This window comes from Anser cygnoides, chromosome 12 (genome assembly GCF_040182565.1).
Source record: "Anser cygnoides isolate HZ-2024a breed goose chromosome 12, Taihu_goose_T2T_genome, whole genome shotgun sequence".
Lineage (NCBI taxonomy): Eukaryota > Metazoa > Chordata > Aves > Anseriformes > Anatidae > Anser > Anser cygnoides.
In genome coordinates this window covers 9898292-9925317 of record NC_089884.1, presented here as the reverse complement: position 1 = coordinate 9925317, position 27026 = coordinate 9898292, and the positions used below count along the sequence as shown (strand labels likewise).

General features: G+C 37.9%; 2 long non-coding RNA genes across 5 annotated transcripts in view; one reads left to right on the top strand and one right to left on the bottom strand.

Annotated features, from left to right (window-relative positions):
* LOC125183355 (uncharacterized) overlaps positions 1-27026 on the bottom strand; it is a 57541-nt gene that overhangs the window by 16785 nt on the left and 13730 nt on the right. For both annotated transcript variants that reach the window (XR_007165207.2, XR_007165206.2), the window contains one exon: positions 22331-22481. This is a non-coding gene — a long non-coding RNA (uncharacterized lncRNA). The remainder of the gene's footprint in view (positions 1-22330; positions 22482-27026) is intronic.
* LOC106033245 (uncharacterized) lies at positions 9633-26427 on the top strand. Of its 3 annotated transcripts, none has more exons than XR_007165209.2 (5): positions 9633-10152; positions 10906-11101; positions 14264-14385; positions 25940-26004; positions 26120-26427. It is a non-coding gene; the product is annotated as an uncharacterized lncRNA (long non-coding RNA). The 3 variants fall into 3 exon arrangements; XR_007165210.2 differs by having other exon boundaries at positions 9633-10317; positions 25943-26004; XR_007165208.2 differs by having other exon boundaries at positions 9633-10317.

The following is a 27026-nucleotide window of genomic DNA, read 5'->3' as shown; positions in this document are numbered from 1 at the left end:
CCTTTCAGTAAAAATAAGCATTTCCACCTCTAATCATCATCTTGATCTCTTCAAAAATAGTATTTGTAGCAATTATCAAAAATAAAGAAAAAGTATTACTTCCACTTTTCTAGTATAAATTAACTATTTCACCTGGAAATTTTTATCTTTCATGGGAATACTTAAATATCAGACTTCAGTTATCTTCCTTGTGCCTACAGAACTATGATCAGTTTATGGATGATAACTATCATCATTGTATGTCTGAAATGTTACAATAACTATTTGCAATAGCACCAAGAACATTAGCAAGCTCATTCTCCTATTTAAAGAATGTGTTAGCTGAAATTCCTTCTAAGTACCCCAGATACCAGTGTTTAAGACTACTGAAGGTTTGACTGCTTTAAAACGTTAACATGGGTTCTGTAATTAAAACTCCAAGTCTTAAAAAGCAACAAGGATTTTTTAAACTGTAAATAAAAGAATTTAGACACCACGGCAGGTTAGAGTTAAGCCTTTTCAAAAGAAGTCTCTCCTTTACCCCTTCTCTTGACTTAAGGGCTGGAAAATAAAATTGTGAGCATACTTACTACTGAAACATGTCAAGGCTGTGTGAAGCAATACTTTCCTGAACTAAATTAGCCTGGTACAGTAGGATGCCTATTACCAGCTGAGTAAAACAGTATATGATAGTATTATGTGAGGTGACAAGCAGTTTTATATACTCTAAGTGGTATTCAGTAATACAATCTATAGCTATACCTCTAACCTAAAAAACAGGTCATCCGTAAGGGTTGTCCCTTTCTAAACCATTTTATAATGTAGTTGTGGTTTTTTTTTTGTTTGATTGTTTGTTTTAAAAAGTGTTGTGTCCTCCCCTCCTCCCCCTCCAGGAGTATCAATGGTGACCATATTTCCTTTAAATTCTGCTGCAGAACTTCTCATAAGGCTGAAAGTCTTTTCTGGTACTAGGGGAATACAGATAGAGTCTTTCTTGCCTAGGTGTTGCATATCCCTCGGTCATTTATTATTTCACATAAGCAATTACACATTTAAATCACCTTTTATCATATTAATTGTATCTTACTCTGATAATTTTGAAGAAAGTTATTTCTAGGCAAATCAGAAGATTAAAATTGAGTAAGTTTCCTAAGCTATGTTATTTCTTCCATTGCATTTCAGAATGTCTAAAACACTTACTCCGGCTACTGATCATTTCCTTTGCCATGCCTGAAAATAGGTGAAGTGCTTCTAAAAACTTCTAATTGGTTCTAATAACTCGTGGCACCTATGTTAGGAATCCATAAACTGTATGCTGTAGGACCCCATGTACCAAGTAGAGTCAGACAATAAAAGCCCCTGACAAGAAAAATACTAGATATGGTCCCTGTTCATTGACAGGCTAAAAAACATTAAGTTTCAAAATATTTATAGAATTAGTATTAACATAAGGAAACAAATTTTTAGTTTTAAATAAAAATAAGCTTTTAGTTTTAAGCACAAGATTGTGATCCGAGCTACCTTCCATTCTAAATATGGAATGTCCCTTTCAATAAAAAATAGGCTATTCTGTTACTGGGCATTGAGATACTTAAGATAATTTTTTGGATATGATCTCAGTTCACAATGTTGAAACACCCAGTTAAGCTAAGTTTCTAAAGGCATGCTTGACTATGAGCCATCATCCTCCTAAGTAGTTTTCTTATTCACGTGCTTAAAACTGGATACCTACTTAAGAAAGTGGGTGACTCATGGCCTAAATTGAGAGTTACCATATTTAATCAAACTTACATTGCTGTGAGATCAGACTGAAATATACGGAGCCCAACTCTTTACTTCTCTCACCTTTTTAAATTTTTATGCAGACTGAGTATCAAACACTTCAATCAGACAACTCCACTGAGGTGTCTGGTGCACACAGATAAAGGCACAATGCAAAGGAGGCCTGTATTGTACATCACACTAATGAAACCTCTGGTGCTATTTGTGCAGGTTATGTAGGTCTCTTCGTACCCCGTTTCCATCCATACTAGGAAATGGCAATGCTACAGCTACAATTCCTAACAACCTGTTTGACTTCAGTAACTGTCTTCTGTTACAGGAACAAATACAGTCAGTTATTCTCCTTCTCAGTCATAAGCACCATCTGCCATTTAATAGGTGCTTCAGCAACTCATTAGTCTGTACTTAAATTGACTTTGAACAGAACACTGCCATTTTATTGCTGCCGTGCTTCGCATCACCAGCTAGACCCTTAGAGTCAATACTGATAATGTTAATATCTTTGAAAACAGTTCCCAGGCTTGTGCAACCAGCACTGGAACTTTAATTTCAATCTCAGAATCCTATTCCTCACCTGATGCTTTCTGAATTCTTGAGCATGTAACATGGTCCAAGTACAAGTGTACAACTTTTCAGAGTAATATTTCAAATATTTGCAAAGGAATTTAAAAACGTTTTTGGTGTGCTAAAAATCTGTTTAGAGTATACAGTTGCCCAAGAGCATGTGCAGAGTCAAGTTCTGTGCACTGAAATGGGCATGAAACACATGTGGAAAAGTTGCTTAAAAGAGTTCCAGTAATATTTTCTGAGTAACTTTTCAGAGTGTCCATTAAGCAACAAATTAAATGGCATTTTGATGCCAATTAATCTTTGTAAAAGAACTTCCAGATGCATTTATTTCTGCATATATTCTAGCTATCGAATATAGGTTAAATCATTAAGTCTATATTGCTTAAAAAACAGCTGTAAAGTTCTTACAACTAATGTTCACCTCGTCCAAGTCTTTCAAAATAGAAATCTACGCACCCCTTTTCTTCTCTGTTTGTAATGTGCTTGCTTGTCATCTCAGAGCTTAAGTACTCAGAGATCAGTGACTGGAAAGACTAAGCAGCCTTGATCTTACAGGGACTACTTGAGCAGGTGTTGACAAGTGAATGTCTGGGAAAAATAATTAGCATTATTTGCTACTTCGAGAAGCAAAGATAAATTAACTATTCACTGAAGGCTAAGCTTATATTATCAACTGGTATCATCCTACCAAAAATTGAAAATTAAAATATAAATTACTCTCATTTTGTGGGCAAGTAGGACATTTCTGTAAGTTTTAAGCCACATATGACCTATACCTTGTCTTCTGTCCTTCCATGCTCCCACATGCTGGCTAATCACAGCTACCAAATTTGAAAGGAAAACACAGGGGCTTGCCTGTGTCATCGTGAGGAATTCATAGGTACCTTTATTTCCTGAACCCCTTTACATAACATATAAGAATAGGAGGGTCAGAGGGAGTTAACCTCTACACCTCAGTTTATTTCTTTCTCCTGCATTTTAAATTGAAAATCTAAACATCATATACTCTTTATTAGTAACAATTAATAGAGATTTTCCTACAGCTCCAGTGACATCAAGTGTGCTATAAAACATTTTAAAAATAGGTAATTGCAAAAGTTAAAGGTGAGTATCCAGAATTAAAAGCCATAACCATAGCAGCAATGGAAGATGAAAATGACCACATGCCAGTGTTGGCTAAGATTGTCTTCTCTGAAATTCTTACCAAACAGAAGAAGCTATGATCAACCTCCCCAAAAATTCTATATTCCTTTGTCTCCTACAGTCAAAGGCTTTACAAATCACGTGTTAATCTTTGTAAACTTAACCAAACATTTCCTAAAAATAATCCAATTTATGCAAGTTAGAGTGTTTATACTAAACATTTCAGAAATTAGCTCCCCCAGAAGACAAGAACTGACTATCTAAAGAACAAGCATAAAATGCCTTCCCTCCACAAAGATAATCACAACCATACATGTGGAAAGGAGAAATAACATGCCTTACTCTTTGGGATTCAGGCATTCTTTTAATTTGCCATTTGGCATTATGAGCACAGTAAACAAAGAGAGAAAATATAGAAACCATGTGACTGCTTGTTCCATAGCCTTTTGCACGCTGCTGCTGTAGAGTAGCTTTCAGATGTCAGTACAAAGCTGCCTGCTCACTGATGCTCAGTAAGAAATGTCAGGAAAGAGATAAGCAGGCTAAAAGGAGACTATTTTAGAAACATGGACTGTTCTATCATTAGTTCTATAGATAAACTTCTGGACATATTTTTGAACAGCAAATGTTATTGCCTAACCAAAGTCAGAAGGAGACAGTATTTTAATACAAAAGTAGGGGTGATTTCAGGACCTTCCTTTAACCTTGTCAAACCATTGTTTTAAGCTGCTTGTATATTTTTAAGTCTATGGTAAAATTACTGTGCTGTCAGAAAAATTGGATGAATATTTGCTGAAGATTTAATCTTAAGGGTCAAGAATAGAAAGTGACTTATCTTCAGGTAAGCATTAAGATGTCATGGAACAGAAAATAAGGGCCAAACTCTTGACAATTCTCAGTTTTGCAACAGAAGGAATTGTTCTGAAATTTCTTAACTAGGACTTCTTAAGGTATCTGAAGAAACACTTTCTGATCACTGTTTCAGCATACAAGCTCTAATGCTTTAAATGGTATGCAAAGGGCATGCCACTTAGCTTTGGGGAACATTATGAATAAAGTTAAAAATATTTGCCCAGCTTCACAGCAAAAAGTCTACTAAATTAGTTCTACAGCTGCTCGTGAGTATTAACATCGAAGAGGTGCTAAATTAGGTGCAGCCCCCACCATATTTTACTCTTCAACTGGTTCTACAATGCAGGAGAATGTGTGTGGATCAGAAAGGAGAAGTGGCTTTAGACCACTTTATACAGCACAGTATGGACACAAAAGACCAGACTGGTGACAGACAATATAACATGCAATTTTCTTGAGGTGATCATGTAAAGGCACATTCAATCTACAGTTGACCATTACCTGCAAACATATTGAAATGTTCTTTCATAATATACTTTTATAACACTTTAACATATTTTTAGAAGTCGTCTTAGTCATATCTAAATGCACCCCAAAGTGATTTAATTTAGACCACAATTAATTTTCCTCTCCCCTACATGGGGAGTACAAACAGTATAAAAAGCTCCTAAATGAAACAGGAAATATTTTAATGCTAGCACAGATGTCAGCCAGTCATGATGCAAGGCAAAAATCAGCAAAGAATATGACCTATTGGGTACTCTTTTCTTCTCACATTGCTATAAATCATGAGTAACTCCATTGAACTCTGGCTTCTTATACTGAAGAAAATGAGATAAGCCAGAGAATAAGATCCTTGATTAATCTGGAGAAGTTTTGCTCCATCTGAAATACTTAATTACCTTCAACGTCATCATTTCCTCAATAGATTCATTTGGCTTGCACGGGCCATGCCGCTTTGCGTCACTCTCAGAAGGTGGCTTTTAACAGCAATACTCTTTGCATTGTAGGTGTTACAGAGGGTTTTCTGTGTATTTCCATGTTTGTAAGAGGCAAAAGTTACTTCACACCATAGCAGCAGCAGAATTCATAGTGTGAGAGCTAAATGAGTTTTAATGGGTACTTGTCATTTGCTCCAATTTATAACAAAAACTCTTGAGAGCAAAGGAAAATAAGTGGAGAAATGTAGTGCTACAGACCATAGTGCTAGATTACTGACATTTAACATAATGGTGCTTTCTCAGTGCTATTTTCTCAATACTATCACTGCTCCAAACATTAACGCTTGAATGCCCTGTTTCTACTTTTATATTAATGAAATTGCCTTGTATTGAGTTAGACAGACTCCTCAGAATGATCCCAGCAGACATTGCTGGACCTCTACTTTATCTTGCTCAGAAGAGGCAATGTTTTAGACCAGGTAATTAGCAGGTCCTTCAGGACTCCCCCTGCATGTCAAATCAGATGATCCTGATAACACTATTCAATTAGCATTTAGCAAATGCTACTGGATTACATATACTACCAAACAAATTATCCACTACATTTAGAAAATCCCCGAACTGGCATACAAACCAGAGCAGAGTTAGGCTGTTTGGACCATAAAGACATCTACCTGCAGTGTAGAATACAGAAGCTGTTTGTTAGCTGTTTAACGCACTTGCTAAAATAAAACCTGGAGGGACCACTTACTTCAAAGTATGTTTTATTTTGAAAGATTAAGCAAAACTATTAAAATATTGAAAAAGAATGAACATTGTTCACATCAGGGAAATTCACTGAGTTAAATCATCAAGGCCATTGTCCCTTTAAGCACTATATCCGTTCACTGTCTACCTCACACTTCTGTTTGAAAAACAAGAAAATAGGGTTTCATTCACACCAGCTGTTACAAGAAGAATATTTTAGAAATATTGCCAGCCCCTAAGAAAATATCTAGTGAAAGGCCTAGGCCTCAACTCATGTTTGATCTGTTGCTGCGCTTTGTGGGCCATAACTGGTCTCAATGCAAAGCTAAAGGAAACACTGTTAAACCAACAGGTAGTATCACACCCCATCTGTAGTGGTACAAATGAATTAAGATGAGATGCATCAACATCCAAGCCCTACATTTTCTTCATTTGTACAAGATGTATTTTTTTTCAGTTGTGTAATTTGGCAAGCCTGTCACCAGTAGGTTCAGCTAACATACTGAGCCATGTGCAGGAGGTACCAGAAGACTCACTCAGCACGTGTTCTTCCTGCTGACATCCACCCCCCCTGCACATTGCACATACAAGCATAGCGTACACCCTAGGAATATCTTCAGCCCCAGGTAGGTCTTTTTTCTGACACTTAAGAACAAAACCAGCAAGGAGCTGTCTGTGCCTTGCCTCTATGTTTCCAGATCAGAGACCTACAGCATGATGCTTGCAGTCTGGAAGAAACAACTGCAGCTGCTGAACTGAATGGTTTAAGCTGTAAAAAGTGGAAAACACTCTGACTAAAGCCTCAGGTCACTTGCAAGCTTTTCTGTGCAACCAAAATATGTTATTCCACTGCTAGCCTATTCAAAACTGCCAGCAAACGGGTTAGTAAGAAAAACAATAAATGTTATAAGAGCTGGCAACTTCAAGCCTATGAAACAGGGCTGATAAACTCAGCAAGACTTTTGATTGCCTCAGAGAAAAGGTACTATAAAACTGCAATTACTACTTTGTCTCATTTACAGTAGGTACCTAAGGCAGCCCTGAGACTTAAAAACTTACGGGCCATAACTTCAAGAAAAGAAGTTACTGGACAGGCAGTGAATATAGAACCAGACTGAACAAAGTAACGATGAGACAGTATACACTACCGTTTCTTCTTTACCTGAAAAAACTCTCATGAAGTGCCTGTAAATAGGACATTAAATGTTTTCAAGATAGACACGTGTTCACTAGGAAGATAAATCTGTCTATAAAAAGCATTTGTCATGTTGAACTCCACAGTCTTTTAGATAAATTTCAGTACCAAATACCGTTTCCTCTCTTTAAACCCAGATTATCCTTCTTCCTCCTACCCACTGGCTGGATGACCCTTCTGAACTAAATACCATGTTCCAGTATAAAATCCTCACATCATACAGAGTACAAGCCAACCTTCAGAGCATGTTCTAGATATATTCAGTGACAGTGTGCTTCTTTATCTGCAGAAGGTAAAATACTGCTGTGTAGTTCTGCCTTGTTTTCTGTTGGGTTTTATCTTGGAGTATTTGAATAATTAAGACCTTAAGGCTTAGGAAACACACCAGTTACCTATTTTGAGTGCACGTTCTCAAGCGGGCATGTGAACTAATTTTTTGAAATGCTGAAGGATGTACCATCTCTGTTAAAGCTATGGATTAGTTGCCTAGGTGCTGCTACCACAAGAAAGTCCTGAACACCCTACACCACTCCCGTGATAAAACTCCGAATAACCAAAATCTTGCATAATAGAGAAACAAGAGCTATATCAACACAGAACTCCTTGTTTTTATAAGACGAATGGCCCTCTAACAATATCTGATGGAAGGTTTTCCCATCAGGCTTTGAGTTCTGATTAAGTTACCCAAATTAATTTGCTGATTAAGTGTAATACCTTGCCATTACTCACTCTGAGTGGCATCTCAAAGATTTCAGCAATGCTGAGATTTTCTGCAACTTTAGGCAGAAAGCTTTCTACCAGATTGTATCCCAATGCACCTACCACCAGATGATATTGAGTCTTCACTCCTGATGACTTCTATCTTCACTTCTTTCAATAAAATTCAATATGCAAAGTTTCATTTTATAACACTTGTTTTCAGAATCTGCAGATTACAGAGCTGAGAACTTGCAAACTGTTATCCTCAAAAAACATTGCCTGATGCTTTGTGTACACCCACGTGACGCATCACCAATAACGACAGGATGGATTAAGTTTTTTGTAGTGTAGTGAAAGGTCTTCTTGAAGTTCATTTTGTGTGCCTGGAGTCACTGTGTACTGTATGACAGATTCTCGAAAGACCAAGTCTATGCTAACACAACACAGAAAACTTAGGAAACTGCCACTGAAAGAAATCAAAAATGGGCAGGGGATTAAATAAGTCATCTTAATTTTTTTTAAAACCCATAACTTGAATTATGGCACAAGCTGTGCTTATTATTTTGAATCAGCAGGAAAATGGGGGAAAGGAAAGGAAGCAAAAGACTCTGAAAAAAATACCTTCATTAAAAATACAAAAAAAAAAAAAGAAAGAAAGAAAGAATAACGTTGCAAAAGACAAACTACAAAGGCTAAATAGCTGCTCCCCCAAAACATAATCTAGCCTAAGTTTTTAATCACACACTGTATCAACTGAACAATGTCTTGACTAAATCTTCAATGGCCTGGCTCTGCAGTAGATTCTCTTGCATTAGATATTTTGCAAATAATATTCTATACAGAGAAGAGTTTCCTGGATATACAATGATAGAGCATGGCAACTCAAAAGCAATAAAGGAATGAAATGGGAAGGGTAAGAACTGTCCCATTTTAAGAAGCCAAAGCAGGCTACGCTGCTTTGCTTCAATGTATGCCATTGCATTATGTTACAAATGCACACCAAAGTGCATTCCTGATCACTTCTCCGTATTGTTTGTGCAGTAACAGATAACACTTAATTACAAAATGAAAACCTTAAGTCTGTAAACTGCTCCTCAATGTATTTTTTACTTTTATTCCAACATTTCCAAATGCCATGTAAAGCTGGCCACCATAATGGAAATTGTACTTAAAAGCACACCCCAGGCTGAGATAGTAGTAAGCGTTTTTCCCCTGGAAAAATAGTCAGTGGCCATTAGTTAAAGTCCTTGTCTATGTTTAAAAAAAGGCTGAGGTCAGAGCAACAGTAACAGTGCTCAATCTGCACAGCTCATTTCTTAGGTTATATGGAAACTATTTTAACTAAGCTATCACTAACTATGCATGTCAAATTAAGCAATAAACCCCCAAAATGAAGGTTCGGGTGCAATCAGATTTTTTTCAAGCCTTCTAGGCTAATATCGCTCCCTAAATATCTGAAGTACAGTTGTCATTCATCCGATTTCCTTTGTTCCATGAACAGATCAATGGTGAAGCATTACCCATATAACTGTTTTTGGTAAACAGATTGAAAAATATCAGGCTTTCCCACCTTCCCCCTCCTGGTTGCTATTATTTTTGTACTGACACGGCAACCTGATATAAATCTCAGCCTCGGATATAAAAGCAAAAACATCCTCTGCCTCCCTTTTCGTATCAAAAGAACACATCTTCCTTCATTCAAGAATTCAAAGCAATTTCTATGACTTTCAGGTATTAGTCACTGCAGGATGGGTACAGAAAGCTGCATCACCACCTCAATAGAACTGTAGGAGGGAAGAACACTCAAAGATAAATCTGCATCCTCCCAACCAGACTCCCTTAATGCAAGCTTAAGCTCTACAATCCTTCCCATTCCTGACACTGCTGCAATTCCAGTCAATGAGATTAGTTGTACGGAGGAAGCAGGGAAGTAACCCAGCTAAGCCTTGGAATTAGAGGATAGGTCTATATGCAGTGGTTTGGGAACAGCTGCCATCTGATCACAGAGAAGCCAGGTAGAGTGATGTGCAGGCTGAGGTCTGCTACATGGCTGAGTTAGGCCTGCAATTCAGTGACAAACTGCTGGAGTTCTTGGGGGTTTGAGACTGTCCTCACCAAGGAAACACTGTCATCGTGAGTCAGCTTGACATCATCTCTACGCAGCCTTAAAGTTAGCAACACAACACATTAGCATGCCAGTCAGCTAAGGATGCTTGGTGCTTGAGGATATAGGAGCTGATGTAGGTATGTTAGCTTTTCTGAATAGCACCCCATTGGAAATGCAAAGACTGGCTTTCCTAAATCCAACTTTTGAAAGCTCTTCCCCCCAACGACCTGCAATGGCACAAAAGAGCATCTCACTTCATATGCTGCACAGTCATATTGTCATGAGAAGAAACGTCACCTCAGGTGAGTGATCCTGAACACAGGTCACAGCATTATCAGGAACAAAACCAGTATAATATTTAAGTGGTTCTTATTTGCCTACTGTCATCTGTCCCCCAGCAAAGCAGCTCTCCTCTCTTGGCACTACTTATTCAGGGCTGCTTGAAGATCTTTTCCGGGCAATGGTTCCCTTCCAGCAGCAGCTGCTGCACTCACCTTAAAGTGAATATTTGTCAGCCAGGAGCTCAGGACTATCAGCAGCAAGCATTTAGTACAGTCATTACAAGACTCTAAAAGACAAGTATCATGGAAGTACGGTACAGGACTGTCCCAGCAGTACTTCAACTTCTTAGTACTCTTTCCTTCTAGCAGGATCAGCAGAGCTATTGTGTTAGCCACCTTGCTATCACTGGCAGTAATGAAACTGAATTGAACCATTAGTATAAATAGAAAATACACAAAATCAAGAACACAGATCTCCCTGTAGCAAGGTAGCTGCTCTAATTATTTAGCAGCAATTAACAAAGAGGGGAGCTTAATTTCACATCCCTAGACCAGCTGTCATGCTTTTGCAAAAGAATTATATCTTCAATAAGTTTCTCTTATTTGTAGGCAGCTCCGTGCCAGACACATCCCAGGTCAGCAATTATCATCTAATTGTGCAAGTCAAAGACCGGGGAATCTGTCTCTAGGATATTGTGCCTTAGCAACAGTGGAAATTGCAATGGTGGAAAACAGCCAGGTAGCTCCAGGTGCCATTTTCCTTCCAGAACTACTGAATGCAAGTTAGCCTCAAATTATTTCCAAGGTAAGTCAAGAAATCTTGATTTTGAAAATCATTCAACTCAGATCATTCAACTCAGCAGAGATGAGATTCTCCTGTAATCTTAAATCTACACTGGATAATTAATTTGGATTAGGAACACAGGCTTTGATCCTACAAACCTGTGATTAATAGGTATATGAATAATCCCATTAAATCTGGCCTCCTATTGTCCATTTGCAGAAATGCTGCAGTCTGCATAGGTTCATTATGAAGAAGCAGATTTGCTGCGTGCTGCATGTTGGAAAATAAAATGGAAATGCATATGGCCATAGGCCAGGCTTTGTTTTCTGTTTTAGACCAGGTAATGGATCATGGCACCCTCAGTAAGTTTGCAGATGACACCAAGCTAAGTGCGTGTGTCGATCTGCTCGAGGGCAGGAAGGCTCTGCAGGAGGATCTGGATAGGCTGGAGCGATGGGCTGAGGTCAACTGTATGAAGTTCAACAAGGCCAAGTGCCGGGTCCTGCACCTGGGGCGCAACAACCCCAAGCAGAGCTACAGGCTGGGAGATGGGTGGCTGGAAAGCTGCCTGGCTGAGAAGGACCTGGGAATATTGGTTGATAGTCGGCTGAATATGAGCCAGCAGTGTGCCCAGGTGGCCAAGAAGGCCAACGGCATCCTGGCCTGTATAAGAAGCAGTGTGGCCAGCAGGTCTAGGGAAGTGATTGTGCCCCTGTACTCAGCTCTGGTGAGGCCGCACCTTGAGTACTGTGTTCAGTTTTGGGCCCCTCGCTACAGGAAGGACATGGACGTGCTCGAGCGAGTCCAGAGAAGGGCGACCAAGTTGGTGAGGGGTCTGGAGAACAAGTCTTACGAGGAGCGGCTGAGGGAGCTGGGCTTGTTCAGCCTGGAGAAGAGGAGGCTCAGGGGCGACCTTATCGCTCTCTACAGTTACCTTAAAGGAGGCTGTAAAGAGGTGGGGGTTGGTCTGTTCTCCTACGTGCCTGGTGACAGGACGAAGGGGAATGGGCGAAAGTTGCGACAGGGGAGTTTTGGGTTGGATGTTAGGAAGTACTTCTTTACCGAAAGGGTTATTAAGCATTGGAACGGGCTGCCCAGGGAGGTGGTGGAGTCACCATCCCTGGAGGTCTTTAAAAGACGTTTAGATGTAGAGCTTAGCGATATGGTTTAGTGGAGTACTTAGTGTTAGGTTGAAGGTTGGACTCGATGATCTTGAGGTCTCTTCCAACCTAGAAATCTGTGATACTGTGATGGCTATATGACCTTCAAGTGACAACTGATGAAAATATTCCATTTCCATGAAGGTATTTGAGATCATTTACATGCTTGTATTTTGGACTAATGGTCTTGTTTTTTTCTCCCTGAAAGGAGAATCTCCACAGCATGCTTTTAAGTTTTTACCCCTACATTTTCTGGAGTACCTGAAATCAGTGCTGCAGTTTCCCAGCTTCTTACTCCAATTCTAATTGCTCAGCTTGTATTGTTTGAGGAGTAAGAGAAACACAGGGCGGCTTAATGCACAGTAAAGTCTGCTGTTGTCCTGTTTATTGGAACGCTAAAGGGAATCCCTCAGGCATCTGAAGATGGGGTAGGAAAAGGTTGCTTAAAATAACAATCTTATTTTAAACATGGATTACAGATTGCACAGTCCTTTCCTCATAGCAGAGAGAGTGAGGGAACCAAATCACATGACTATCCACATACTTTGTGAATACAGTCATATGGGTTAAGAGGCACAAAATCTAAACAAAGTCACCCAAGAAACACATTAATGCTAGAATAAACACACGGATGTTTAAATTAGAATGAGGTCTCCATAATGGCTTTGCCTTGTTATTTTGAGAAGTGATGAAGCACCGCACACATCCCATTTGTAACAGTCACCTTCCACTTTCTCCTTGTTAGGAACTGTTCTGCACCCACGGAGTCGAAAGGGTTTGTCTTGTAAAAACAACTGACAAGCTGTATATCATGAGGACTGTACAGTCTAAACACAAGTGTTTGTAGCTACATTTCCATGGTTACAGCAAAAATCAGTTATAATATTCTCAGAGCTTGCTGTCCATTCTTCCTTAGACTATCTGGCATAAGTGTTTATTGCTTTTTGACAGTACAGTATTGCAGAAATATTTTTAGCTCTGGCAATCCAATTTCTTATTTAAATCAAACTCAAAATGAGTTAACTTTCAGTCTGCCAAAGGATGTCAGGCAAAGCTTTCACTGATTTGATTTTGCTTTAGCTTGTGATAGAGAAGTTAAACAGTTCAACAAGAAAATGTCCTAAAATCCTAGAAATTCATTATTTCAATTCCATTTTTACCCTTTTGAATTTGATATAAAACGCTGCTGTTTATGGAATTGTGGAGGCTTGCAATACCTCATCAGTAGTCTGAATAATATAACTATATATTCAAAGGATCTCAAAACAGATGGAGAAAATTACTTATGCAAGGGCTGCAACATTGCAGGAGGCAAGCATAATTTACAATAAATGAGGCAGAGGTTGGTGATCGCTGCGTATTTACATGTTCTTCCATAAATTCAGTCAAACTTGATAGAAACTGCTTTTCTCTAGAGTCATCAATAGTCTGCCTACTGACACAGAATGAGACTGGCAGAACTGAAACTCCAACCCAGCATTTCTTGTAGAAGGTGTCTGGGAATCAACTAGCAGACCATATCTCAACTTTTTTGATAATATAAATTAAAAAGCCTCTTAAGGCAAAGCATGGTCTTCAACCACAGCTGCTTTAAAAGCAGACACATATTGCAACTAGATCCAAAAGCGACGTTGTCTTCTCCCATTGCATCCTGAGGCCTGTTGTCTTTCTAAAAATAATTGTTAAATAGGATTAAATTCTTTTGGTAAGAAAAAGTCTTGGCTCTGCCCACCAGCGGAAAAACTTCCATTCACGCTCCAGTAAGGAGATGTATGATAGCATAAAAACTTCATGCTCTCCACTCTAAGTGCTTGGATAGTTCTCCAAGTAGATGATTTCTACAGGGCAGTTCCATTTTTATGCCTACTCATTCTCAGTGTTAATCTTCTGCGGCTGCCAGCAGAAATTTAATAGTATTTCAGTGACCCTTTGTCCTTAAGACTGAACCATTTTATTACTTTTCATATTTTCTTTGAAACTGGGAATCTTTTTATTCACATTAATGTTTCACCCATGATTCCAGGTTGAGCGGCAAAGCAGAGGGATCCATTACTCTGTGAAGGGGAGCTCCCCCAAGGGCCTTTCTTCAGCTGATCCAACCAGAAACATTTATGCAGAAGTGAAGATAGAAAAAGTCAGGCAGAGGTAAGTGTAAATATAGCAAACAATCAGTCTGAACTTACAGCATGGCTTTTTCAGCTAGTGTATTTGAGCTAGTATTGTATTTCAGCTACTGTATTTTTCAGCTAGTGTATTTGAGTACACAGATTTTGTTAACATGTTAATAAAGTTTTACATTTGTGGAAAATAGGATTCTTAAAGATAATGCCAGAGAAACAGAATCTTTTGCCTGCTAATCACTTTGTTTCACAACACTAAGATTTATGCCCTTGCATGACGCCTTGCCACTCTTAATGGATAGTGTCTTCAGCATTTCCAGGCACTGGAAAAATACTATTGCCTCTTAAGTGGAAGACGTACACTAGATAAAGGGATGTGCTCAAATTCGTACAAGCAGCCTGTGACTAACATTAGGAATCATACTCTGTTCAGTGCCTCATCTGTTAAATCATCCCTTGAGGAATAAGCTCCTGATATCAGTAGCATAAACGCAGTCCTACACAAGTCAGAAAGACTGTACTGGATTAAGAAAATATGACCCTCAACAAAAAGTAAATTCTCTGTTAAGACTAAACCAGACTTCAATTCTCATACGACCTGAAGCATTTACTGTTTAGATTTTTATATCAGTACTACATTCCTCTATATACCTCTTCCTGAGTTGTTCCCATGGGACCAAATCTCATGATCTCATGATAGTAAAACTATGTGATTAGTCCTAAGTTCCCCCCAAATACCAAAGAATAGTAATTTACCTGAAAACAGTCTGAATGAAAACCCAAGCCTCTGGCCCAGAACAGAAAGATTATGGGTAGAAGATGCTGCCCAGGGCCCTCAGTAATAACAGTGAGTACAGAAGCAGTTTGGACACACCTACAGCAAGGAAGGCCTAGCAGCAGCACTGATACTAAGTAAAACTGTGCTTTAAATACCCTTTCACGCCCTCATGAAATTGAGCCCACAATCCACCCGCCCATAACAGGCATTATTAATAAAGAATACTAAGCAATACTAAGCTGGGTAGACTTACAGTACAGGTTTTTATTGTCTGCACTACTTGCCTTGGATTTTTTAAGATGTCCTTACTATGATGTGACTGTCCCAGTTTTTGAAGCAGATGGAACAGTTTGCTGATGTTTCAGTGATGTAGGAACATATGGTCTTAGATATTTATAGTAAGAGCCCTGGGACTTCCATATATCAGGAAAGCCTGCAAGCTGCCATCTGGGATTCTGAAGTCTACTTTGTCAGTGATACACATTTTACATTGAGGCTTTAGGTTTCTGTCTGGAATATATAAAGCTAAGAATAGTGCACACAGTAAAGTCTAGTTTGAAGATCTCTATAGAAATAAGATCCTATTTAAAATCAGTCCTTTGAAAGATGATCAATACTTGTCAGAGAAGTTTATAAAGTAATTTTAGCTGTCTTTGTAGTCCAGCTCATGGAAGAAATTCTCAGATTTTGGATAAAACTGAAGACTTAGTGCATTTTGGAGATGTTGCATTTCCAAACTAGACAGGCTGGCAGTTCAAAAGTTGCTGGCAGTTCAAAAGTTTGGAGAATCTATCAGCACAGTCCACATGCAGCATAGAGTAGTAGATGAGTTCATTTTTTTTATCAGTCACTCTAGCTGAGGGCAGTCAGAAGGAGAAAAGGAGGAAGTTTGACTCAGTAGCAGTCCACTGACAGATTTCCCCCTCCTTGTGTTTATTAGTTCTGATAAAATACTAAGCAGTGTATAATCAATAAAAAGGTATTGAAAACAATTAAGTAACAAGCTACAAACAGACTGTGCAGCCCACAGAACTTTGACAATCCTAGTCCTGTTGAGTCCTACACAACATTAATTTCTTTTTTTAGTCTTAAAAAGGAGTTGATTGCTACACCTGCACTGCAGATGATGGTAGTTTTTATATGAAGAATATTAACGCCAAATTTTAATGTGTGTATAAATGAACCCTTACCACATTATTTCTTTTCATTAATTTGAATTGTAGCAGCATGAGATTCATTTTTTTGCCAGGAACAGTGATGGACCACTGTACAGTGACCCACTTACATGCCTGATAACAGTGACAGATGAGAATTACAACTTGCCAGTATTCACCCAGGAGTTTTATCAGGTAGCACTCACGGAAAATACAGCTGAACATGAAAACTGTTCTTACGCAATAACCTGGGCTGTAAAATTATGAGTCAACCCTAGCTGTGAGCAAGTGCAATAATTTACTTAGAACTCAGCTGTGCAATCCTTACTTCAGTGAGAATTAAAATTTTTTGCATAGTACTTGCAGGCGCATTTGAAAGATTCATAGATTCTTATCTTGGAGAGGCATGATCATTCTTGAAGTAACAAAACCTTTAAGGAAAAGCTTTGGGTTCAGCTGTGAAAAAGACACTAAAAGGTATTAAATACTGGATTACTTGAATTGCTTCTAAAGCTATTTTTGGGATTCTGAAGCAGAAGCCTCAGGTATCAAATAGTTTTCATTTCATATTGGCAAAAAAACTGGACTGATAACATTGCAGGATTCTGGATTGTAGGCCAGTGCTGTGAAGCATTGCTTCACAATACAGATCATTTTAAAGACTGCTGTAGAACCTCACTTATCAGACAGATCACTTAAATGATTATCCTGACTTCCCTTGTCATCAGATTTTGAATGCTTAAAGGAGATTATCTCTTGTCAAATAAGATCACAGACCCCATGGCAGGCAGAACAGTGTCCTGTTAAAGAATTTCTACTTCTACATCAAATATTTACTTTGCCAAGAAGCCTTGGAAGCTCACTTGTGTTTTGTTGCCAGGTCTCAGCAGCTCTTGTTATGTTTTCATAAATGTTGTTGATATAAACAACTCTCTAACCTTCTCACAAAGGCGACCTTGACTCTATTGTTACTAAATTCCTGCCCCTGACAACAGCACTTTGCTTATGATAATAGATCAGTGGCTCTACAGCATTCTATAGTTGCAGAGACCGTCAGTAGTATTACACACTAAGTGGTTACCATTACAACCATACTCTTTTTCTTCCATCGTTTTACACGTGAAGAAAGCCTAGACCCACGTAGTTTAATACTCAAATCAGGAAAAACATGGCATCACAAATAAAGGTACTTATCAGTTATAAATAACAAGTCAATATTTTCATGAGTTGAGATAACACCTCTTTTGGCCAATGCATGGGTAGGTGTCTTACCTGTTAATGATTGTACATAGGCCTGATCTGTGCATGTGTGATTGAATGCAGATACTCATACGCATAGTTTTGTGCCTTCAGGCTTTTATTGGAATAAATATATATTGGCTAGCAACACATTTTTGCTGCTTTGATGTGTGAGAGCCATCTATGTAGGTATGCATGAACACTTACCTGCTCCTGCATGAAGCTACATTTGAACAACAGTCAGGAACCTATTTGTATAGTTTGTTCACTGTCACTCAGTCACAGAATGGCTAACCAACCCAAGATGGTAAAAAACAGAATGAAAGCTCACAGCTAATAACGTTATTCTAAATACCACATGCACACAGACACATTCACACACAAATTGTGCCAGAGAGAAAGCACTGCTTTCTTTTTAAAACACCTGTTTTAATCAAGTCACATTTCTACCCTACCTCCAGGATAAAATATAGTTATAAAGCAATGGGTGAAGTCATAATCAAAGTACCAGATATCAAAGGATTTGTAATAACACAAGCATTGGACATACTAACTTGGTGTGTCTACACACCTGTAGGAACTCTTCAAAATACCAAGTGGCTCCATAAGCTTTTATAGCATGTCAGAGCTATCTTCCCCATTTTCCATTTTTCCACATTTGACAAGGTCTTCTTTCCTTACCACAAAATTATTTTTGAGGATGTGACTTGCTTAGGATAGCAAAATGCTTTGATGAACTGAGCCCAGCTTCAATAAGATGGACACCTTTTTCTTGCAAGCTCGATATTTGTTTTTTAAAATACCATGTGAGGGCTTAAGAGTGAGATAAACAGCACAAAACAGAAGTGATTCCAAGAATCCTTGATAACTATCTGGCCCGTTAAGATGTTGTCATTATTATAGAAGGTGGAATGCTTGATCTCAGAGGGGACAGATTAACACACCAGACTTGGAAACTTTACTCTAATAGCTAGCTGTCAAAGGAGTGCTGACATCTTAGAGAATTGCACCCTGGAGTATCAAATAATGTTTAGTTACTCTGTAGCATAATCACTTCCATATGTAGACAGCTATGACAAAGGTTAAGGGTAGACATAACTTTGTTCCCACTACACTCAGTGATAAAATTTTCACTAACTTCACTAGGAGCAGAATCAGGCTAATTCTAGTCTGATACTTTGTCATAAAGATTAGCTCACTGTTTTGAAATCTAATCACACTTCCATAAATACTGTGGGGAGAGGTGGATGTATTGCACAGCGGATTTGTTAATTTCAGGTACAGAACATGAGTCCTATGCAAAAACACATGTGTTCTCTTCCTCCTCTCCCTACTCTGCTTTTTTTTCTTGAATTCACATGGTTAATTTATCCTAACTTGTTTTTCTAGGATTACTAAGACATGGATACTGTATATATTTATGAAGTTCACAGCAGTACAGGGCTTTGGCTACTTAAGCTTTCTAGATGTTACAATAATGCTCCTAAAATAATATTAAATTCACTAATTCTAAACTAAAAACTGGAGAAAAATGTATTAGGTACTGTATATAAACAATATAACAATTACAGTAGATTGTACCGATCTCTTCACTGCTACTATAGCTGAAAGTAACATTCCAAGATAGAAACCAGAAGCACAGTAAGAGCTACTGATTTTTCTAATCTTTTTCAAAGTGGAATAGACCACTTGTCCTGAATGTAAACAAGTAGGTACCTAACAACTACGACTACCACAGATAAGCTGTAATATTCAAGTTGATTCACTTTTCTGAAGATGAAATCTTCTGAAGTCTAAATGAACCACAAACCAGTACTGTAAGTATCTGTCTGCCAAGGTACTACATGATTTTAGCCAGGGAAGAAATCATTAGAAGCTTGTGAACCAATCAGTTAAAAATGTTTTTGATTGAGAGGCTATGACAAACTGAAGTCACGACTTTCATTTAGCCAGTAGCTATTTACAAATGAAGGTGGAATCCCCCCAGAAACAGTTGATACATAAAAACTTCTAAGTTATACTAGGGGTTGCAAAGCCATCCATTTTTAGTTAGTATCATTCACAGTGGGTCAAGAGTTTTAGAAGAAACTGATCACTTTAACTTTCAATTTTAAACCTTCAAATTTAAAATTCTAAATTTAACCTAAATTAAAACCACTGGGCTAGATAGTAATTTCCATAAGAAACTATAGAGTAACTATTAATTTTTGTAATGCAATTCTGTATTTCTCTAAAAACATTACTATTTCTGGTTTGACTTCAGACATGAGGCTAATTCTACTAATATATACTAGAACACAGGAAGCTCCAAATACATATTGTAGAAATAAAAATACTATTTCTAACAACAAATGTAAGGAAGATGAATAGGAACTTCAGCATTATTTTTAATTACATTTTTATTCATTCATCTCTGTTCAGAGTTTGCTCTTGCTATGGTTTCCTCTGTTGTGGTACCATATGACAATGTAAATGGCATTAGTATGAATTGCCTTAATATAATGGAATCTGGCAAACTCAAAATTATATTCCCAGATATTTACCAGTCTATGGACTAATCTTATTGAGCACTCTTATCTTTTTATAATGTAAGATCTAATACGAATTATTTAGAAGCAATCCAGTTCTGAGTCTGACCCATAAATCTGAGTCTTTTCTCCTGAATGTCTAATGTAACCAGGGTTTGTGAAAATGTCTTAATGACAGTTCTGAACCTTGCTTTCATTACTTTATTTTTCCTGACTGTAGGGCAACATACGCAAGCCAGTCTGAGACAAAAACAGTGATGAAAAGGTACTTTAGACTTAGTGAAAAGTCACCATTATGCCCTCACCTGGAAGGCACTGTATTAGGTATATCTCTGTTGAACTCACCTTTTTTTTTTTTTTTTACCTCTTATTTAGCTCAAAATTACTTTACAATAAAGACCCATTCATTTTCAGCTATGAAATTAAAGCCCAAGAATTTTTTCTACCTGTCCTGCATTTAGAAAACATATACTATATCTATCATCTCATGAAGAACATCCAAGAAGCAAATTCTAAAAAGTACTTTTTATATTCTTTTCCCTGTAGTTTTCTAAGATTAAGACCTATAAAAAACAATAAAGAGGGTGAATGGATAGCAGATTACCACAGACTAAAAGCAACTGAAAACTCTGCTCAAATTCTTCCTTATCAATTCTTCTGCAATTCATTTACTCGTGTATTTCCCTCCTCTATCACAGTGCCAGTACAGTAATAGTTATTTGCAACATAACACCTAGGATTCTATTCCTCAGACTGGACATTATATTAGTACTCTGCAAAGGTACAACAGGACAAGAGACCCCTGCTCCATACAACTTACCCTACTAAAGCAGAGTTACTGGAATGGTAAATCAGACACTAATAGAATAGATTATTACTATACTGATGCATAAGAAATTGATAAAGCTCCAGTGCAGGCTATTTATTAACAGCATTAACAATATTCCTATCTACTATTCCTTATCTACTGTTGTCTAGTGGCCAACCATTACCATTTCTTCCATGGAGCCAAAACAGTATTAAAATTAAAGAAAACTCATTTCACTGTAACCTAGTTTCCAGCTAACTTCATAAAAACAGGCATTTCCTTCTTTTTGTTTGGAAAAGCTTACCACTATGCAATATAAAGCTACAGAGGAGAAAGAGAGACAAACATTTTTTAAAAGTTGGAATTAATTTTTTTCCTTCCTGACATATAGCCTTATGCTCCTGGAAATGAGTGTTCAGTTTCTCTTGACTTTAATCAAGCAATTTGGCTGTAATTTAGGTGGCAAGTGACATTACAGGAAAAGTAAACAATTAAGTTATTGCCCTTGTAAAAATAACACTAATTATTTCTAGTTATCTCCCTTAGGAGAAGGATGGGGCTGTCAAGATCTGGTCTTGCACCCCCCTTTGGTTAACCTCTTCCCTGTCCTAGCAGTAAACCTGCTTAGTCAGGCTGTAAAATGAACTATAGAGGATCCATTTTTCTTCAGGTTTAAGAGACAACAATAGAAGTTGTTAAAGCATTGAATTTTGTCCTAGGACTATGAGTCACTAATAAATAAAGGCAATGAAGAAAAAAGATTATATTTTAGTAATTGCATAATGCAGTACATCCTTATTGGTTTACTTCTGTGTAAACCAGTCTTACCTTTCTCCTGACGTCAATAAAAGTGTAAAACCTGGGGTTTTCAGTGTTATCAATGGAAGTGCTAATACTCTTAAGCAGACACCCATGTAAGTGAAAATATCCTTTTCATGAGGTCAGCAAAACATTAGGCTCTTGCTCATTGCATGCCACTTACAAGGCCATTTTAGCTCTTGACAAAAATGGCATAAGGTAAAACACAATATTCCAAATTAGGTACTCCTGAGTTCTCAGTCAATATGCCAGTTCATACAGATTTAGATAAGGCTGGCCATTATCCAGAAATACCAATTTTAATACAAACTATCCAAAAACGGAAGACTTTAATCCAGAATCAGGCCTTGAAATTATTTGTTTTTAATGTGAAAAGTTCAAATAGATTTTTTATCCAATTTTTCAGATTACAAAAATAAGGAGTTTGATATAACCTTCTGAAAGACTTTGTCCTCAAATACAACTTATTACGTCGCAAAGATCCCTAGAGATACTCCATACTGAAACAAGAGGAACATAGTAAAATTATATTTGAGGGACACAAGTTGAACTCCAAAAACCTTGTAGAAAAAATAGTCCCAACTTTGATGGTTTTGCTTTCTCAGGAGTCTGTACTCTGAGAAGACTAATAATGGGGGAGTTACCTGTATTTCGTGAGGCTTTCCAGGCTTTAATCACTCCATTCATATGGAATACAGATGCCATTCCTGGCTGCCGTCTTCACTTAGGGGCTCTCTCCCTTTCACATGATGAACATATCTGGATAGCAGGAAGCAGCAGCGCTCAGCTCACTGGCTACAAAAGCACCAAGAGAACACAATGGTTGAGAGCACACTAGCAGACTGTATTTTCACACTTTGTAAGTTTACACACATTGAATCTGAAGGGGCTTAACACTGTCAGTGGGAGATGTGTTGCCAGGCTCTGAAAACTTGGAAACAAAAGGACAAGGCTAAGCTCAAACAGAAGTAATGCAACTGTAACTGTGACCTAGAAAATGCTGGCTTTGAATTCGGCAGATTCTTGAATACAGTTTGGCTAGTTAGATCCCAGACTCCAAAGAACAAACCCATATCCCTCTCCCAAAATAAACTAATTTGACCCTGCTCTCTGCTTTGGTCTCACACTGTGCTTAGCTACTCTGGTTTCAATGAGCTTGGCTCATATTTCTGAAGTGCAGAGTTTGAGAGGCAAATACTTAACTTACTAAAATAAAGAGACAGTTGACTTCATGATCAATCAGTCACACCTCTGCAAAAATTTTCAGTAGGGGAGATGCATTCAGCTCATCCTGCCTCCAGAAGTTCCAAAAAATCCTGTCTCTCTGGACCAAAGGCAACAAGTTGGTCCAGGCAAAGCAAGATGGCCCGAGTCCTCCCACTGCCTGTCAAAGGACCCCCAGCAGCACACTGCCTGTTCTTCTGGTGTCTCCATACCCATCACCATTATCTCACAAGACCAGAGAGATAAATCAGTTTACAAGTCAGATGCACACAGAAAACACAAGTGCTTAAATAACAGCTATTAGAGCTACAGCTAGACCAGATAGGAAAGGAAACAATTACTTGTTCTATACTCCTTCATAAATTTATTTTCCACAGAGACAAAGCCAGAAACGATGATAGGTAATCACAAATATAACCACTCTGGAGAGCCTGCAGATACTAAGCAGATACTAAATCAGCACAGGGTACTGATTTAGTACATGGATGTGTTTATTTGATCTGCATTTATAGATTAGCCCTTAAAGACTGATGATTACCTTATTGTAACCTCACTTTAAACCCAAGATAAATGCTGACTTTGTTTTAGTGTTTGATAAGCCAAAGTTACTAATAATTCTACTCTGGCTCTACAAATTTGCTGTGGCTTGTGTGTTGTCTTGACACAAACCAGGCATGTCTGAAAGTAAATTACTGCCTCCAATACAGTTGGACATTTAAGTGTCCACCAAAGTGATGTATTCAGAGACATTGTCCTTGCTATTTCTGGTCCAAATCCCCCACTTGTGGTCCAGGTTTTGCTTAAGGGTGAAAATACACATGCATTTGATTTCCTATTTTTCTCCTCTGAAGGATTACATATCTAGGGTGGATGCAGACACGATGGAGGGAGGGAAGGTGTTTAATTTGAAAATTTTAGTATTTAAATACAATTAATTATCAAAAAAATGAAAAAATAAATGAATTACTGGAAGCATAAACTACATCCAGGAACAAAGAACAAGTAGCCCAAGCAAAAAAAAAAAAAAGCAGACTGCAGTCTTAGTTCTTCTCTGCAACTGCACTCTGCTTCAGTTTTCCCCTCCTGAAAATTGAGGACACCTATTTACTAAACTCACCTAGTAACTCAGATTCTTTTTCTCTGGAAACAGTGAAACATACAAATCCCAATGTTTTGACTTCTTGGAGATATTCTGTGGTGAAAATGTATCTTCCTTTTAAAGATTTTGTCATATCTTCATTATATAGAGGACACGTACCAAAACCTTTCCAGCCTCAAATTACTATTTACAGAATAAATTACATTCTTAGCAGGAGAAAACTACGCTCACACTACGCAGAATGCACTGAGAACTGCGCCCTGGCCAAATAGGGGAAAAAGGAGATCTCTACCCATGGTGAAGTCTTGCACATATATCGCTGTGCTATGCTTGCTGGCCCACAGTGGACATCTTGAACAGCACTGCTAAAAATGTAACAGGAGAGCCTTACAAAACAGTCTAGTGTATCTGACAGCTAATGTACAAGAAACAATACTGATTCTTGTTACAAGTAACAGTACAGGACACAGAAAGACTTACTTATAAGAAAAAACAAACATCAGGAGGCAAAAGAAAAGGCACTAAGAAATAGGCTGGTATCCAGATGGATTTAAGGCAGGATTTGGCCAAGAAACCAGAAATCTCAATAGATCTTAGTTAGATCTATTTCTGAGAAATTTAATGATAAAACATCAAATTCAGTCAAAGGAAAATATTTAGTTCTGGGTATAGCCTAAGTCAAAAATTTATGTGGATCCTCAAATTCTTCTCTTAGAAAATCAAATGAGAAAGCTGACAACTGACATCACTTTTGACGCAAGTTTATTGGCAACCACATCTTAAAACTGAAGTGGGTGCTGACTGAAATTTGTTAGCTTTACATTAGTTGTTCATAAACATTCCGAGTCAAAACTATACATGTATTCCATAAACTCTATGAAAGTTAAAGCACTGTAACAATAGATTAAAAATACAATCTGATACAGCAGGTTCCAAGGCAAGAAATGGGAAAAGAAATGGGGCAGGGAGGGGGAGCAGCACAGAATTTCCCCTAGGCTAGCCACTGCTTCTGTGGGATCTATTCTGATGTGAAAAAATTCAAGGATCATCATTTATGTTATTTTGTTACTGTAACTAGAATAAGTGCACCCTGCTCAGCTACTGTTTAAGAAACCCTGAGCTGAAACAGATTTTTCTGGCCCTCATTCCATCTTCTCCTGTATTTGGTACAAATATACACCCTTTGGGCAACTTTTTGTAGCTGGTATCATTCATGCATTACTTACTCTTAATTATATCCACATTTACATGTTTCCCTGTCCAAATAAATATAATATAGCCAAGATCTATAAAAAGCGCTAATCAAGAGAATTTTGTTCAAAAGGAGATGTAGAGTGTTTCCTTAGTGATGCTGAAGAGGTTGTCGAATTAACACATGAGAAAGGCCTGTATATAGCAGTATCTTAACGCTACCACCTCAGGGGAGATTATGAGAAAAGATGCAGATGCTTTGACAGTGCTCAAGTCATCCGTGGTCAGCCTTAAAAACCTCCATTGTGACAGCATAGCAGATTGGCATTTCTTTTTACTCGGGGCCTAAAATGGACATTGCATTTAAGGAACATCCAGGGGAAGAGGGAAAATATTGCCCAGGCTGTAAATGCATGAGTCTGGAATTTTGTTTGAAATGGAGGCAATAAATAAATTATATATGCTTTGGCACCTTGCCAGCAAGCATGCATGCATTAATGAGCTAATGCATAATTTCTTTCAAAACAGTCTACAATTCCAATTATTTTCTATTTGCCTTGGTCATGTGTAACCAAACATTAACACAAGAGCATAGATTAAATGTAATCCTATTAAAAGGAAATAGCCACTGGTTAATAGGACGGAATACAGGGGAATACCATATAAAGGAGCCTCCAAGAAAACCTAGATTTTTATTTTCTGCCAGTGCTGATAGTACATCTTTTCCTGTATGTTTTAGCAGGTCTGCAACCTACTATGGTAACTTCTGGAAGATCCACAAGTGCCTCTCTGTCTCATAATAAGGTTTGTTAGCACTGACGCATCTTTTCCCATACTGGTTACTACAGCTCTTTACTTCAGCTTCTAATTTGACTTCCTACTGCCTAAGGCACTGATTTACTCTTTTCTACCATTTCAGATATCCTGGACACCTAAGTTTCAGATAAGAGGTGGCATTCCTCCCCCACAGCACAGCTATCTGCTACGATGACGCTGTTGTAACCCTTTAGTCATTCCCCAGAGGAACAAAAAACAAATCCAAAACCTGAAGTGTTACTGCAATTCAATCGTTGGCAGATAAAAGATTTAAAGCATGCATCCAGCTTTCAGCATCATAATACACACAGTGCAAATTAACTAATTCAAAAGCTAGGATATTTGAAAATATCAAACAAATAGTGGCCAAAAACATTATTCTGCCCCCACAGTACACAGAGTCCTCTTCCAATGCTCCCTAGCACCTGTTCCATTATGTTTGTGCTCCAAAGTACAGAGGTATCAGAGTACTTCAAAGACATCGCAGTTACCTTTTGCTTAAACAAACCAATCATTGTCTATGTTTGTACCTGAAAATGACCTGTAATGTACCTGAAAAAATTAAAACAAAAACAAGAAATTAGCTACACAGATAGAATATTTTCTTAAGACTAAGGCAAAATTGTAAGCAGCTGAAAAACACATCTTACAAATGGAAAACATCAGAAAGCCCTAACAGCCAGATCCCTTTCTATGGCTTTTTCACTACTTTCTTAGCACGTCAGCCTCAGCTGATTCATAGGCCTTCATTCCTGCCAATAAAACCATTGCATTTCACTGAGGAGAAAGCCAGCTTGAGTCATTTTTCAACTATACTCAATGTATGCTTTCACTCCACTATTAGTGCTGTCTTTAAAGCAGCCCAGTATGACTCACAGCCTTTTCTTCACCTGCTCATTTTCTTAAAGAGGAATTAAAGTTGGCTTTGCCCACTGTGCACTTGTAAATGACAGTAGAGATGAAAAGCTGAGTGCTATATCGTTTATTTTTCAATGAAAATATTAAATGCA